A 15801-nucleotide genomic window follows, 5' to 3' on the forward strand; every position below is an offset into this window, starting at 1 on the left:
TGTTTGGGGAGTCAGCACGGCAGCTGTCGGCTGAGTCCTGGAGAAGAGCAGAGACTTCTGGGGAGTGGCTTACCCCGGCACAGCATGGTGGTCCCTTTCTTTTCTAGTTATTATCATAAGCACAATGCAACAGGACAGTTTAGAAAGTGAAAAATCACTGTATTTCTTTGTGGACTCTCTTGCAGTCCCTACCCCTGTGTTGTAGAGCTATAGAGTTCCCACCATGTCGTCTCCAGCTTTTCCTTTTAGTATTTTAGTTTAAGCATTTTCCCATATTGCTACACCGTCCTCATGATCATTCTCAAGGTAGTGATGTGGAGCCAGCACAGGCCCAGAGTAGGGCTGACCTGGTTTCTAATCTTCTTCGGGTCACCCCCCAGCAAGTTACCTGATGTCAGCTTCCAAACCCTCCCTTGGGCATACTCTACCCTCCTCTCTGCCAGGATTACAGGAAGCACTGCTTGGAACGTGCTTAGGGTAGCGCTCAGTAAACGTTAGCAGTTTTTCACTCGTTATCGTTTCCCGCTGTAGGAGGGGGCTGATACTCCATCAAGCAAGATTGTTCTAAGAATTAGAAATAACGTGCGTCCAGTGCGTGGCGCCCTGCCATCCATACGCAGTCCCCGGCGCCCCCGGACACACGCACACACACCCCGCTCTGCCCTGCTTAAACTAAGCCGGCTCAGGTGGAATTGCTCCTGTGGCTGAATCTGAGGAAGCCCGGATGACATTGGCTTCTCTGAGCGCCCTAGGAGAGGAAACTTTCAGAAAGACTACCTGCTCTGAACTCCCACAGGCGCGGTGCAGCCCTACCGCATCCCCTACCCCTGAGAGCCCCCGAAGCCGCAAAACTCCGCCCCAGAGAGCGAAGCCAAGAACCCCTGCTTCGAAGCGACCTCCGGAGAGCGACCCCAGCCGCCCTCTCAGCCGGTTAAGTAGGTGCTCCCCCTTTGATTGACAGAGGAAGCCGCCAATGGCGCGCGGGGGAGGTCTCTTTTGCGCGCTAGGGGACGAGACACCTCCTCGCCCTCTAGGCCAATCAGGGGCGCCCAAGGGGCTGTGGGGCGGGGCCCGGCGCCCAGCAGCCAATGGGACGAGCGCAGCAGGCGAGGCGGGGGCGGTGCGCTCGGGGCTGGCGGCAGCAGTGGCCGCGGCGCGGCGCGGCGCGCCGCGGCGGGGCGGGGCAGGGCAGCGCGGCCGGAGCGAGGGCGGGAGCCGGGCCGGAGCCGGAGCCGGAGCCGGGGCTGGACACGCCGTTGCGGCCGGAGCGGGTGCGCGGCGCGTCGGGAGGCGAGCGGCGGCCGAGGTGAGGGGCGGGGCGCGGCGGTTGGGCGCGCGGGCGGCCGCGGGGGCGCTGGAGGGCGGCCGGCCCGCGCCCTGTTAGGCGGCCGCGCTGCGCGCCGAGCGCAGCCGGGGCCGCGCGAACTTCCTGTCCCGGTCTCGGGCGGGCTGTGCTCCGGGGCGGCGGCGGGCGCCGGGGAGGGCGTCGGGGGTCCGAGGGCAGCGGGGCGGGCGGGCGGGCGGGGCCGGGGGCGCGGGCCGGGCGAGGGCTCTGGCGGCGCGGCCGCGCGCTGGGGCGGGGGCCGGCTGGAGGGAGGAGCGCGGCGCGGCCCGCGGGGTCACGGGGCTGCGGCCGGCGGGGCGGTGGGCGAGTTCGGGAGAGACTCGGGCGGCGCGGGGCTCGGCTGGAGAGGAAGCCGAGGGCGCAGAGGCGCCCGGGGCCGGGCCGCTGCGCCGGGCAGAGGTGTGGCTGCCGAGCGCCGGCTGGAGGGCAGGGCTGGGTCCGGGGTGGCGTGGAGGGGAGGGGCGGCGGGGGCCGGCAGGACACACGCGGACGCGCTCATCTGGGGCGCTTTGATGACCGGCCTCGGTTTCCTTCCTTCCCACGCTCTGTCCCTCTCCTGGCTCTGTGTGGGGGCGCGGGGGGTGGCAAAGCCCTTCCTTGTGAGCAGGTCCTAGGGCTGGGGGGACAGGCAGGAGAGGCTGCGGGTGTTTGCCCCTCGGAGTTTTCCCAGACTGTCATCGATTCTAGGGAACGTGAGCGCCCTGCCTCCTCCTCTGGGGTTTCCGAACCTGCTGGGGCATCTGGAGAGGCCCGGGTTTGGAGAGGCAGAGATTTCTACTCAGTTTCAGTGGTTCATTGGGTTTCGGCTCCACCAGAGAAGGTCGATTTTCTTTTCGGATGGACCTGGTCAGGGTAGCAAGTCGTGCTGTCTGCTTCGGTCCCACAGAGTGCTGCTCGCTGGTTGGGTGAAGGTGGCCTTCAGGTGGGGTGTGTGCGCCATTCTTGGGTCTTGTCTTCTCTCCTCCTCACTGTCCTGTGTTTTTGTGGTTAACGAGGGTAGACTGCTCAGAGTCTCCACAGCTACTCATTACCCTGTTTACCAAACACTCCCTGGCTGTCCTGATGAAAATTAAGAGAGCAGCTCAAAGAATTTAAACCTGAGCTGCGGACATGAGCTCATAGCTTCCTTTCCCTCCTCTGCAGTTAGCCCACCATGCTGAAGCTCTGTTTGAACCCTCCTAGGATTGCCGGGTTGTAGCCCAGGGCAAGGGAACCAACCAGGTGGACGCTGTTGAATGCCACCCTCTGGTTCTGGCCTGAAAGTTCTTATTCTGCTTGGTTCACTAGCCTGCCTGCAGCCTCCTCATAGAGGCATTCAGTGGGAGCCGGTGCAGCTTGGGTTTCTCTTGATTCACACGGGAAACTCTCATCTGCGTGCATTTGAAGTTAATTCTAGAGTTTGGCGATCTCCTTGGTGAGGTTATGCTAGTTAAGATACAAGGCCATTACATCAAAACCTTTTCTGTGGTGTGTTTTTCTTTTGACAATTGTCTTGAAGCTTTAACTGGCCATTAGGCTGATGATATTTATTACTTGGGAAAGTAACATAACACAGAGGAGTAGATGAGTGATTAGGTCTGCACTCTTTATTCACTTTTTTGGAGAAGAATAAAAACTCATTTGAATGGAAATGGCATTCTTAGCTCGTGCTAAGAACTTTAAGTCTTAAGTGGAGCTTTAAGTCTCAAATGCATAAGAAGTCATAATATTTAAATAAAAGTATGCATATGTAAAAAAACAACATCTGGGTTTTGAACATCGCCTGCTGCCGAGAACTGAAGTTGGCTTTTCCCAGTCCTGGACACCCAGTCCGTCTTTCTGATGGCCACACCACTTCTGGGGTGGGAGTGAGGGGCATTTGTCCTTAATTAACCTTTTCATTTCTTCTCTATTCACTTGGAAGGCCGTGCAGACCGAGTTAAGGGCGTGATGCTCAGGCTTCCTGCTTCTGACAGGGTCATCAGTTGATTCCAGGATGTTATGGAATATCAAAAAGATTGCACAGATTCCTTAATGATAGTCATGGCGCCTTGTCTTTAGAGATCGGGGTAGCATTTACCGAGTGTTCTCTGGCCACCCTCACTTGAACCTTCCAGCTGAGTGGGGCCTGCCTTATCTGCCATCAGATTGTAATGGTGGCTTTGTAGCAGTAGATTAGGGGGTAATGACTATGTTCACATGAGCCATCGTGCTGGCTCAGTTTTTTTCCGATTAGATTGTTTGGAGCTGTAGCTGCATACCTGAAGGCAGTGCAGCAATGCCTTAGCACAAAGTCAGTTCACATTCCACAGGTAGAGGCCTTTCTTTATGGCCCTGGCAGTGTCCTTCACATACCTCAAGGCATAGTCAGTGCCTGAAACCTGACTCCTGAGGGGTCGCAGTGGTTCCTGGGATAGTTGTGTAGGAACTCCTTCAGATTTCCAGTGTTCAGATGATTGTGCTCTGCTGACTGGAGATAGTCTTAAAAGAAGATTTCTCAAAGTATTCTGTGCAATGCAACATTCTTGGCATATGTGTAGTTCCAGAGGTAACTATTTGAAAGACAACGTCCATCTAAGAGCACAAGTTTTGGTATTTTGATTAAAAACACACAAAACAACAAAAACTTCTTTCTTAAGTTATATATTGACTTGCGTTTATTCCCATGACTGCATGTTCACCTGTTTGCTTAATGAAACAGAGCACTGTGTAGTCTTATTTTCTTGTCTTCCAGAATAAAATCTTTTTTATTTTCGATGTTAAAAAATCATTTTAATGTTTCCTGGCACCAAGCAATGAACTAGACAAGAGATGAAAGTATAGAAATAAATAAAATTCTGTCTCAATCAGCAAAGACCTCAGCAAGAAGACCTAAGAAAGAAAAATAAGGATAGAAACTTTGCTATAACTTTAGCAACCACGTGGTGGCTTGTGTAACATACTCTATGGCTATATGAGATTTATGTGACTTTTCCTCCCTAGAATGTGGGATGGTAGAGTGGGAGGAGCGTGGAGGGGGCTAGGAGCGCTTAGCTGTGTCCACCCTTTTCCTGACTGACCCTGAGGCCTAGGACAATCACATATCTTCGGATCTCTGTTTTCATATTTATAAAATGAGTGGCTTAAAGGTTCTTAACCTTTTGATAAAGACTATGGACTCCTTCCCAGAAAGCACACTTGTGGACTGTTTCACAGGCCTGGACCCAGATTAGGAACTCCTGGCTCAGCCCATCCCTAAGCTCCCTCTCACTTCTGATATTCTGTAATCCTATTTTCCTGGTTATCTTTGAGCTAATAATAATGATGACTTGTTTTAATAGAGGCCACATTCTAAAGCATTTTCACTTCTCATTTTTTGTCTTCCCACCATTTCTGAGTGGTGTGGGTGGCAATGGATATTCTTCTTTATGATGAAGAAAGGAGTACCAGGCCTTGCCACCCCTTTCGTAGGAGCACCCAGCCAGAGGCCTGTCCTGGGAGCAGAACCAGGGCTCCTGGTTGCCAGCTTGGGATTTTCCCCTTAGGTTTTGCTTCCTTCGTGGTTGTCACTGTAAGTTATGTTCGGCAGTGTAAACTGCCTAGAATGTGTCACTTGCAGAGGAAACTATTTGTTCATCTGCTGAAAGGACTCCTCCCCGCCCCCCCCCCCCCGAATTCGGATCACAGAACACCTTTCTGCCTGACTGTCAAAAGATTACTTATTTTGTTTTTGTTATTTTTTCCTTGCCATATTTTTCACAGGGACACATTCGTAGGACTTGGGTGTTTTGAGCAGACTTGTTTAATGTTTATCAACTAAAGAGTACTTTGAAATGATTACTTCTCAATTGCTTAGCACTTGAGAAACTTGTGAAATAAATGTTAAATGAAAATTCCAAATGTTTGACTTCTTCCATCCAAATATGTCCTCACAGATGAGATGTTCTCTGCAGCCTGGGGGGCCCCTCCCTGGGCCCAGAGCCGCTGAGTGGGTTTGAGAGTTGGGTGTGGTTTGTGCCAATGACCATGACTGTCCAACAGTGGCTTCTTGTGGCCTTCTGACCAGATTCCGAATATTTTAGGGATTGGTTTTTTTTTTCAGTACAGAGTCTTAGCTACATAAAGAGCTCATGTATGCAAAAGAAGACTAAACTTTAAAGCCTCACGGAAGTTTGGTGGGTTATTACTGATGAAAAGAATCGTCGGGCCGGCCCCATGGCCCAGTGGTTGTGTTCACGCGCTCCTCTTTGGCGGCCCAGGGTTTTGCCAGTTCGAGTCCTGGGTGCGGACATGGCACTGCTCATCAGGCCATGCTGAGGCCACGTCCCACATGCCACAGCTAGAAGGACCCACAACTAAAAATACACAGCTATGTACTGGGGGGCTTTGGGGAAAAAAAGGAAAAAATAAAATCTTAAAAAAAAAAAAAGAATCATCATCATAAAGATGTTTTGAATAATAAGACATGGAGGTATAGGAAGGTATACAGGAGGTATCACTCAAATGTGGTGTGTGTGTGTTCTCCTGTGATGTTACACCTGATGCCTGGAAGGAGACAGGCCACCATCATTCCCTCTCCAGGCACGGGAAGGGAGTTTGTTCATTTCACAATGCATTTCTTTAGGATACCTGTGAGGATGAGGATGTACACCCTCACTGATGCTGAACATAAAGCCTGATGTCATGTCTCGGCTTCCCTGAGTGAATTGCTCACCAGAGAAGGGAATTGGTGGAAGCTAAAGGCAGTCACTGAATTCTGAACGTTAAGCAGTAGAAAGTCGCCAAAAGTAGAAGCCTGGCCAGGAAGCGAGGCTGTCAGGGCAAGGCCATGATGAAGTGTAAACTCCAGGCTGTTGCCACCATCAGGGACTGGGTCCAGTTAACCACGTCACCTGCCGTAATGCCTCCTTCCTTAGCTCTGCCGGATATTTCTGAGCACTTACTCTGACCAGGGAACTTTCGTCTGTAGGTTGGCTGTTCTCTTCCAGTGGCTTCCCGTCTGTGACTTAAATATTGATAGAGTGGCAGGGTTGTCAGTAGTGAGCTGGAGAACTCCATTAGGCTGCTGTGTGGAAGTACCTGCTTTCTATTTTAACTTTGCTCTCCTCAGGGCTGAGAGTGTTTGGAGAGAGTGTGCGTGGGTGTGTCTCGGGGCCATGCTGGCCACTGCGTGTGCAGCTCTGGGATCCCGAGATTAAGCTCACTCATACTCTTAGAGGCAGCTCAGTCAGGAGGCAGGCCTAGAAGCAATCTCGTTTCATTGTGACAGTAGCAGATAGGAGCTGTACAAAGGAGAGGGAGACAGAAGAGGGTGGATCTGACTGCCCTCAGGACACTGCAGAGAGCTGACCTTCGGGGAGGTGACTTTGGAGTGGTTTTTCCAGATATACAGGTGCTTTCCAGGTGGCGATGACTGGAAGGAGAGTCCCAGGCGGAGGTGTGGATCTGTAAAGAACGTGGGGGTGCAAGTGGCTTGGTGTGAGAAGGTGCCGCTGAGGGTGGAGGGAGGGAAGGCTGGGTGGGCAGGCTTCAGGTTGAGTGACCTGCCTTGCATGCCAAGCTCGGGTTTGGACCTCCTCCTGGAGATTGGATTCAGCGGGAAGCTGTTTCAGGGTAGTAGACACAGGAGGTTGAAGCTCTGTGCAGGAGCCAGACGTCAGTTGAGAAGTCAGGGATGCAGATCTGGGGAGGGATGATCCAGGTGGCTCATTTTAACAAAGGTCACCTGTGTTCCTGGAGGCTCAAGCTTTACCATCGACGTTCCTAGGAAGCAGTGACTTTACTCTCTCATGAGGGGGGCTTCCAGAGTGAGACGGGTGTCAGTCTTGACTCAGTTTCTTTGCCTGTATTTGCATTTTTGGTTGATATGCAGTGGCTGCCTGGGTTCTGCTTCCCTTTCCATATGGTTTATGATCACACATCCATGCAGTTGGTGTGTAACTTACTGCCAGCTCCTGCAGAAAAAAGATAAAGTTGCAGTAAGGTGTAGGAGGTAACGTGGCTTCAGAGTCACACTGCTCTATATTTGAGTTCCAGCTCCACCACTAGGTAACTGTTTGGCCTTCCCTGGCCAAATACTTCAACATTTCACAAACCGGGATACTGACAGCCCACTCCTCATACCCCTGAGGAAAGGCTCTGTGAGGTAATGGGCCCCAGAAGCCCAGCAGCTGTTCCTGGCCCATGGTGCTGGCTCAGTAACTTTGGTATTGCTCAAACTGCAATGTCTACTTAAGTGAATTTGTTAATTAAACAAAATATGCCTTTAAAGTGCCCAAATTCATGTTATGTTATTCAATTTGATTGAAAACCCTCTAAAAGGATTATTATTAAATAAAGATTTTATTTTTCTTCTTCTCCCCAAAGCCCCCCCGGTACATAGTTGTGTATTTTTAGTTGTGGGTCCTTCTGGTTGTGGCATGTGGGACGCCGCCTCAGCATGGCCTGATGAGTGGTGCCATGTCCACGCCCAGGATCGGAACCAGCGAAACCCTGGGCTGCCAAAGCAGAGCGCATGAACTTAACCACTTGGCCACGGGGCCGTCCTCCTATTATTAAATAAAATGTTATCCTTTTCTCCAGCCAAAGTGGACCTTGGACCTTTGCTGGGTGACGTGGGGTCACAGGGATGCTGCTGGGGTTGTTGACGTGGGTGAGGCCTCTGGCCCTACGTGGAATCCTCCCGTCCTGGCACTCACAAGGCTTGTCTCTTCTCACCACCTCTAAGTTTCTCTGTTTCTGTCCCCTTTGTTGAGGTGAAGGCCTAAGGGTGGTCTTATCCTCTTTGGGTTTTGAGGGCAGCCCTGCCATGTAGAGGCCTTGCTCCCTTCTGGCCTGGTGAGTTTGTGATTGAGTTGAGTGTTACAGGTTATAGAAAGCCTGGCCCTGGGATGGGGGGTCTTGCTGTGACTAGACTTAGTGACTCTGAATTGGAAGGGAGAGTGTGGGATGGTGATGATAGCTCAAACTTAAGTGATGAAAAATATAAAGACTTGAAAAAGCAAATTGTAAAGCTATATGTACACTCATCACGTGTAAAATATTATTAAAATAATATATACAGCAACAATAGTTAAGGCACTAGAATTATGGAAAGTTTCTCCTTGTTTTCCAAACTGTACCATTGCCCTTTTATTTTTAGAATTAATATTTGAGTAATAACTTTATAATTTAAATATGTATAAAAACAGCTTGCTTGTGTAGGCATTTGCAGTTTACCAAGAACTTTCCCATAGCCCTCATTTTGTTTTCAGGGCAGCCTTGTTGGTTTGCTCCCCTCTGCATTGTTTGAGGAGAAAATGGGACAACTGGAGGCTTGGGGGGCAACTGGAGGGTTGGGTCAGTGGTTTTGCCTGAGGCTGACCAGCCAGGACCCCACACAGGCCTCAGTCCAAGGCCAGGCTCCCAGGGAGCCTGGTTAGGGGGGCCTCTGCTGGAGCCTGCAGGCTGTCTTTAACATATAGAATAAACTGTGGCTAGTGTTTTGAAGTTTCCTGTTGAATTAAATGAAATTTTATTATTATAAAATGATTCCCAAACCATAGTTTGTGAACATGGTCATATTTTAAACTGTATTTGTGTTCCATTGTACCCAATTATGTTGTCGCCAACCTAGTGTGCCAAGTCTGTGAGTTGTGGTCTTCAGAAAAACCACAGAGCAGGCTCTGCTCCCCGCATGGACCTCCATGCCTGCTATTTGTGGATTTTGTAGCTGACTGATTAGCTGGAGGATGGAGCTGGCCTGCCTGGCCACTGTTTAGCTTGGACATAATGATGTTTTAATTAAGGGAGCAATTGTGACCTCTGCACCAGTGAAGGGATCATCAGCTAAGGAGGCTGGGCAGATGCCAAGGAGGAGGCTGGTGAGGGTGGGGGCAGATCAGGGGTGGGGGGTCTCCGTCTGGGACAGGCCTCCAGGTTCTGGGGTTTCTGAGGGTCCATACAAGAAGCTTTACATTCCTCCTCATTTAATTCTTGCAGCAGGATAGCATGACTCCACTTTACACATGAGTAGACTGAAGCTCTGAGATGAAGTAACCTTCAGGGGGCACCAGCAGAGCTGACCCTCAGCCTAACTCTGAAGCCACATTCGTTTTGCTTATCTTGCTGCCTTGAATAAGTGGATTCTGAGTCACTCACCCTGAAATATGAAAATAATCTTTTAAAGTTAACCTCGCTTCCCCACATCTCAGAAACACAGAAAAGAGGCAAGTTATGTGGTCTTTAAGACAGAGTCTGTGCCTGTAACTAACTTTGTTAAGGTAACCTGCAAATTTGCGGTAAGTTATGCAGCAGGGAGATAAGGGCAGAAATGGAGAAGATTCTGAGCAGCGCAGCTGCTGGGCCTGTTGTCAGGGTGGTGGCAGCCGGTCTACCTGTGCAGCCGCTGCCACTGTCCCTCTCCTGGCCCGAGAGGGGGAAGCCTGCACTGGGGTTCCAGAGCTCCTGGCTTAGGGCTGCTCTTGCCTCCCCTCCTACCACCTGCCTTGTAAAAGGTGTCATATGCTGTTAAAAAGTAATCAGGGGAGAAGAAATTATAGTTCTGGAGAGCATTCGTTTTGTGCTACGCTTGTAACATGGTGAAAGATCGTCACATTTTGTTGACGTTTTGATATCAAGTGAAGATCATTTGTGCAGTTAAACTGGAGCAGATGTTTGTTTTTATTCTTGTGATAATTGTCATTTTTGTGTCAAAAGCCTTTTTTATTTTTATTTTTTAAAGATTGGTACCTGAGCTAACATCTGTTGCCCATCTTCTATTTTCTTCTTCTTCTTCTTCTTCCCAAAGCCCCCCCAGTAATATTTGTATGTTCTAGTTTCGGGTCCTTCTAGTTGTGGCATGTGGGACGCTGCCTCAGCATGGCCTGTTGAGCGGTGCCATGTCCGTGCCCAGGATCTGAACCGGTGAAACCTGGGGCTGCCGAAGCAGAGCGGGCAAATGTAACTGCTTGGCCACAGGGCCGGCCCCAAAAACTTTTTTTTTGCTTTCTGGTTTTTAAAATATTGAACCTACAACATAGAAGATAGAATTTTCTGGATAAAGAACTCTCTTTGTACCTTACCTTCCACATGTGTAGGGTTTTATGTATCTTAGAAGCAGTAGCTGCTGCCTACTAGCTGCCTACTTTGTTCAAGCTTTGGAAGAGGCAGGAGAGGGCCCTTGCCTCTGTCTACCTCCCAGGTTACTAGTTTGAACGTGAGGCCCTGCAGGGAGTGAGATCAGGTGCTTGGTCCAAGGTCATTCAGGCTGTGAACAGGAGAGACTTCGAAGCCTTCATTGACCACATATGCCTGTCTCCTTGTCACTAATCTATGCTGTTACGATTGTATTCACTTTCACTTAAATATTTTATCAAATATTTTCTGTGTTTTGCCACTGTCTTTAAAAGGACGTTTAACGATTGCGTAATCCTGTTGATGTAATGAGATTAAAACATTTCCCTAATTCTGGACATTTTAGGTTATTTCCACTTTTTTTTGCTATTGTAGATGAATTTGCAGTTTACGGTTTCATTTTTCTTTTTTCATTCATCTAGTTAGTTTCTGCGGATAAATTTCCAGAAATAGAAATCCTGGATTAAAGGATATGAACATCTTAGAGTGTTATGAACGCTTCCTCTGTTGCTTGTGGGCTTATTTTTCTGATATTTAAGGGTGAAGATATTGAGGGATTCTTTCTCTTTAAGATGCCTTGGCCTTTAGAACTTCCAACTATCTGTGAGATAAGAAACTTTTGTGAGGTTTTCTTAAATGAGTCACATTTCCTTCCTAAGTTTCTGGATATCATTTTACTTGAATTAGATGCTTTACTTTCATTAGCAAGAAACAGTCTTTGAAAAAGTCCTTACTACTTTATTTATTAATCACCTGAGCTAACATTCTACGTTCCCAAGGTCGTGAGTATTCGTGGTTGCATTCCTTCATCAGCTCAGTCATCGTGATACTCTGAACCAGTCTCTCTTTGAACTCCTTCTTGTTTTCTTTTCCTCACTTCCAGTATGCATATTGGGAAGGACTATGCAAGGTTGTTTCTGCTGGTATCGTTCACACATCAGGACAGCCTGAGGGATCTCAAGGTCCTTCACGTTCCGCCTGCAACTTCTAGATGCTGCTCTTGCAGATGTTCCCAGCTCTGCTCATTGCTAGAGACGGACATCTCAGAGAACACAGTGGGAGGTTTATGGTGATGGTGCTTACTCTCCTTGTTCTTTTGTTTGTTTACCTGTTTGTTTTTCTGTCCTGAAGTCACTGTCCTTCACTGTGGGCTGCCTTACGTTTTCACCTTTCACTGTCCCTTAGGTAACCGCCCTGAGACTGAGAGGAGTCCTGTTTTCCTGGTGGCTCATTTTCCAGGGTCTGCAAAGGAAAATGTGCTTAACAGGGACAAGGAGGAACTCCAGGTGGGGACCAGTGGTGGCCTCAGCTCTCACCCTTAGGCTCTCTCCCTGGCTTCCTGCTGTCACCCACCCTGGGGGCGGGGGGCTGCTTCCCCTTTAGTTCTCTGGCCTCACTGTGGGTGGATCACAACGGTCTTTTCTTGGTTCCTCTTATCCTAGCTAAGAAAGGCTGATGTTTATAACAAAACAAAACAAAAGACATTACTACATACTAAGGTAGAAATAAAAGGAAATAATCACCAACAACACAGAAGCATAGTAAGAGGTTTTTTTCCTAGGCACAAGTAGATTTTAGGTGCCAGCACTGTAGGGCTGGTCTAACTTCACTGGCTCGGTGAGGTGCTGCCTAACTTCCTGCTTCTCCTCCTCGCCCCTGTTTATTCTGTCAATAAACTCAAATTTTAGAGTAATGCTTTGCTCTGTGCTTGGCAATCTGTATTTTTATCACAAGTATGGAAATTGTACTTTGCCCTGGTTTCCACAGATGCCTAAACATGTCTAGGTTGGCTGTTGCCTAGGCAACTGGCCAAGCTGTTGGTTGTGTGTGTGGTGAAGACTCTGGCAGGGCTGGATGGAAACCCCAAGGCATCCTTAGTCTTCTCAGCCAAGCTGGGTTGGTAACCACCAAGCCCCAGAGGCATGTGCTCTCAGCTTCTCTTTGTCCTGTCCACACTTCCTGTTTTATTTCCTGAGAAATCTCTGCTCAGCTGCCCCCACTTGGCTGGGTGGCATGGAGTGGGGCTACTTTATTTCAGGACTGGACCTTTGGTAACTGACCATGAGGAAGAATTCCTTAGCAGCCCTTGACCCAGACTTTATTCTGGATTGGGCAAGTGCATGTTGCCCCGTTGAGCTTCTTCTGCTTCTTAGAGCTGGGGCTGGTCACTGGAGCCCAGAGCTGGTCCTTGCCCCAGAGTCCCACAGACACAGGGCCTTGCAGTGAGGCCAGAGAGGTAGTCCTGGCCACACGTTAGTCATGGGGAAAAAATGTCATTGGATTATTGGAGTGCTACAGTGTGTCTCCTTTTATGAAAACTGAGTGAAGTGGTTGGTATAGTAAATTCCAGACTTAGCTTTTGTGATTTTATCCTTAATGCAGCTTTTATTTCCTTCTGGATTTCTTTCTTTCCTTCTTGCCCTTGCAGGTGTGGGTCTGACATTGCTTCATTGGGAGGGCAGGGGGTGCTGTCTCACTGTTTCCCTTTAAAGCTCAGACCAGTCACCTTCCTTGAAGGATTTTTTTGTGTTCATCTCTAGAATTGCTACTTTGGACCTGTGCTTTTTGGTCTACAACTTCTACCAGGAACTTGCAGGTTCACAAAATTTAGAAGTAGTTGGAAGTAACATGCTCTCGTACTGATAAATAAAGAGGCAGGGGGAAGAAAACCACTTTAAATCTCTGCCTTACAAAAACTTAATGTTAGCCGTATGATTGGAAGAGAGAGAGAGAGAGACTCTGTGAGCCCACTCGGGACTCCTGAGGAGTGGGTGGGAGGGAGGGGGCTTTCCCTCTCTGGGGTGGAGGTGGCAAATTGCCAGCGTCCACAAAGGCTGCGAAGCCCTGCTCCCAAGTCCCTCTGCAGGCTCCTGCTGTAGATGGGGAGGCTGGCTTTTGGAGCCCTGACCTGGGTCACCGGTTGCTTTCCCCCATAGGAGGGCCCTCTTGGAGCAGTGGGGCAGGGACAAGCCTCTGCGGAGCTCCGATCCAGGGCCAGCCCAGTGTCCTCTGCTGCAGCTGTATCATAGCTATATCATATCATGGAAGGAGCTCTGCAGGCAGGTTGTCTGGGCCTGAATCCCAGCCCTGCACTTTACTGCGGGACGTTGGGCAAGTTACTGTGCCTCTCTGTGCCTCAGCTACCTCACCTCTAAAATGGGGATAATGATAGGAATGTTGTGAGGACTGGACGAATGAATGCATGTCCCACACTTGGGACAGTGCTGCACTCAGAGAGCTCCCTTTAGCACAGCCAGTGCTGTGTCTCTGGGCGTCCCAGCTGCCCTGCCGTGGGCCTCTATGATTCCCACTCTACAGTTGAGGAAACAGGCTCACAGAAGCTTGCTAACGCCTCAGCCCCAGGTCTGCCTCCAGGCTCTCTCTTCAGTGCATTGGTGCTCCCCGACAGGGACCCTGGCTTTCCGGGTGATTGCAGAGGGACTGCTTACTCAGGGCTGTGCCCACCAGACATCGTTTGTAGATGGATTTTTTACTGCCCTGTACACAAACACACACATACACTGATAAAATATTTGTGTTACGGAATAAAAATGATCCTGATTATGATTAATAAAATACCAATTCGTTTTAAAACGTGAATTTATAGTAGCCTTTGTCATCTTGATTTCCTCAATCATTGAATGCTACAAGTACTATCATCTAGCCTTGTTGACCTTAAAAAAGAGTCCTTTTGGAGGATAGTTCAGTAGACATTTCCTGTTGCCTTGCCCTTTTCCTGCCCTGTGTTTTGGCGTATGTCCTTCTGTCTGACTGGTATCTGCATGGCTCATGGCTCATGGCATATTGGGGAAATGGAGTCCCCAGTGTGGCTGGGCTGAGCTGTTAACTGGAAGCAAGGTTTGGAGCTCAGAATCCACACCAGGTTCAAGCAGAAGGAGTGTCTGCAGTCCCTGTGGCAGCAGAGAAGCTGCTTACATCCGAGCGATCGAGCCTTCTGCCGGATCCCTCGATCCCCTAGGAGCTCTGACTCTGGCTCACCTTCACCTGTCTCTCCCAGGGTACCTTCATGCTACAGAGTGATTTTCTTTTTTTTTAAATTCAACAAATTCCTATTCCCTCCTTAACCTGCGGCTTTAGTTGCAAAGCACATTCCCGAATCCAGACCGCAGACTGAAAGTCTGGGGCCTGCCTCTGGCTAAGCTGGTGACTGCATGGGGGCTGGCCCTTGAGGAGCCTTCTGTTTTCTAGGAAAGCTCTCCTCTTGGTTACATTTTGCTCTGTGACTTTGCTGCCCTACTCATCTAACTGTGGTCATTGGTGTTCTGAGACACGTGGGTAGAAGTCAGCAATATTTCTTGACCTATATTTGGGTCTCAGATCTCCTTCAGAGTTTCATGAAAATAGATTCTCTCCCTGTCAAAATGGACGCAAACATTTTTTGCATGCAATTCTGATGGGTTCATAAATCCCCATTCATTTGTTCAACAAATATTTGAACATCTGTCATGTGCCAGGCACAGTTCTAGGCCATGGGGTTACAGCAGGAACAAAAGAGACCGAGACTTTACATGTCCCAGTGTGGAGGGAAGGCCAGCTTCAGTGGGCAGGCGTGTCCAGGCCACCTCCCGCCTGCTTGGGGCTGGCTCATTGCCGGCCTCCCAGTTCCCATCCAGCTTTCACCTTCTGGAACTGATTTTTGATTCCACCATCATTATTATAATGATTTTATATTGAGGCTTATTTTTTGCCAGGTGCCCTCCTCTTCCGTGCGTGATTGCACCTATCCTATGACAACTTGTTTTGCAGGGGGAAAGCTGGGCTCAGGAAGGTTAAGTAACAGGCCTCACAGCCAAGAAGTGTGATGTGTGCTTTTGATCAGTGAGCAGCTTGGGGTTGTGGAATTCAGCAAGCCAGGCCTGAGGACATCATCAGAAATGCCATAGAAAAATTAATTGTGACCATTTTGTCCTGGACAATCTCTATTCTCTAACTGGTTCCGTTAGCAGTCAAAAATTTAATCTTTATGTGGCAGTCACATCAAATTGCCTTGCTCATCGATGGAACCATGAGTGGAACGTGCTTTCAGGCCTCTACATGGTAGACATTATAGACACTAAGTTACTAAAAATACGTATTTACTATTAGCGAAATTGCACAATCCCATCCTGAGTCCCAAATAATTGCCTCGTGAGTGACATTTGGAATCCACATCATTTAGTACTTGGCTAATGAGATTTGTGTGCACACTGGGGTTTCCACACCAGACAGTTGCTTTCTTGTTTTAACTTCTAAGGCACTGCCCAATGGACAGAGTAACGTCCTGAAAAGTTGCTTTAAAAAACTGCATTCTCTGTGGAGGGTGGAATGAAACAGCATTGGTGATCTCCACTCAGTCCCTGACAGGCCAGAATCATTATTCTGAC

The 15801-nt window shown here is 49.1% G+C and overlaps 1 protein-coding gene across 2 annotated transcripts in view; it reads left to right on the top strand.

Annotated features, from left to right (window-relative positions):
- Positions 1 to 1169: 1169 nt before the first annotated feature.
- The window catches only part of PACSIN2 (protein kinase C and casein kinase substrate in neurons 2), a 137953-nt gene continuing 123321 nt past the window's right edge, over positions 1170 to 15801 (top strand). For both annotated transcript variants that reach the window (XM_044778307.2, XM_044778314.2), the window contains exon 1: positions 1170 to 1306. The gene's annotated coding sequence lies outside the window, so the exon portion shown is untranslated. The remainder of the gene's footprint in view (positions 1307 to 15801) is intronic.

The sequence above is a fragment of the Equus asinus genome, chromosome 4 (genome assembly GCF_041296235.1).
Source record: "Equus asinus isolate D_3611 breed Donkey chromosome 4, EquAss-T2T_v2, whole genome shotgun sequence".
Taxonomy (NCBI): domain Eukaryota; kingdom Metazoa; phylum Chordata; class Mammalia; order Perissodactyla; family Equidae; genus Equus; species Equus asinus.